Genomic DNA, 1,631 nt, shown 5'->3' on the forward strand with positions numbered 1-1,631 from the left:
CCCTGCAGTGTCTCAATGGATTACAATGGTTCTTGCAGTCATAATTGATTCCATTGGTTCAATAGGGCCATGCTGTGTCACAATGGTTTCAATTGTTCCATGGTGACAGGAAGTGTCGCAATGTAATCCATTGGTTCTATGCGGCCCAGCAGTGTAATAAAGGACTGTTTTAGTTGCGATGGGCGTTATAGTGCCACAATGGATTCCACTGGTTCCGTGGTTCCCTACAGTGTCACAATGGATTCCATGGTTGAAGGGGCCCTGCAGTGTCACAAAGGATTCCACTGCTCTATGGGGCCCTGCAGTGTCACAATGGATTCCATTGGTTCTGTGGGGCCCTACAGTGTCACAACGGATTCCTCTGGTTGCCTGGGGCCCTGCAGTGTCACAATGGATTCCACTGTTTTCGCAGCCCTCGAGTTACACAATGGAATCCATTGGGCCCATGAGGCTTTGATGTGTCACCAAGGACTCTACACGGTCCTGCAGTGTCACAATGGATTGCAATGACTCCACAGGGGCCTTCCAGAACACTATGGTTTCCATTGTTCTGTAGAGCCCTACAGCGTCAGAATGGGTTCCATTGGTTCCAAAGTGCCCCGCAGTGTTACCGTAGATTCCACTGCTCTCTTCAGTGTCATAATGGATTCTTTGGTTCCATCAGGTTGTCCTGGTGCCTAAAAGGATTCCATTGTTCCATGGGGCCCTTCAGTGTCACAATGAAATCCATTGGTTCAATGGGGCCCAGCAATGTAGAGCGGATTCCACTGCTCCCTTGGGCCCCTCAGTGTCATAATGGCTTTCACTGTTTCTGCAGGGCCCTGCAGTGTCATAATGTATTCCTTGGTTCCATCAAGACACACAGTGTTGAAAAGGATTCCATTGTTCCATGGAGCCCTGCTGTGTCACCAGGGATTCCATTGCTTTTGCGAGGCCCCCACTGTCGCAATGAACGCCATTGGTTCCATGTGGCCCTACAGAGTCACAATGGATTACAATGGTTTTTGCAGTCATAATTGATTCCATTGGTTCAATAGGGCCATGCTGTGTCACAATGGTTTGCATTGTTCCATGGTGACAGGAAGTGTCGCAATGTAATCCATTGCTTCTAGCGGCCCAGCAGTGTAACAAAGGATTGTTTTAGTTCCGATGGGCGTTATAGTGCAACAATGGATTCTACTGGTTCCGTGGGGCCCTACAGTATCACAATGGATACCATGGTGGAAAGGGGCCCAGCAGTGTCACAATGGATTTACCTGCTCTATGGGGCCCTGCAATTGTCACAATGGATTCCATTGGTTCCATGGGGCCTTGGAGTGTCACAATGGATTCCACTGTTTTCGCAGGGCGCTCAAGTGACACAATGGATTCCATTGGGCCCAAGGGGCTATGATGTGTCACAATGGATTCTGCAGGGTCCTGCAGTGTCACAATGGATTCCATGGTTGAAAGGGACCCTGCAGTTTCACAATGGATTTCACTGCTCTATGGGGCCCTGCAGTGTCACAATGGATTCCATTTTTTCCGTGGGACCCTGCAGTGTCACAATGGATTCCACTGGTTCCCTGGGGCCCTGCAGTGTCACAATGGATTCCACTGTTTTCGTGGCCCTCGAGTTACACAATGGAATC

The sequence above is a fragment of the Malurus melanocephalus genome, unplaced genomic scaffold (genome assembly GCF_030028575.1).
Source record: "Malurus melanocephalus ecotype Western Australia unplaced genomic scaffold, MMel_1.1 scaffold_237, whole genome shotgun sequence".
NCBI classification, from domain to species: Eukaryota; Metazoa; Chordata; class Aves; order Passeriformes; family Maluridae; genus Malurus; species Malurus melanocephalus.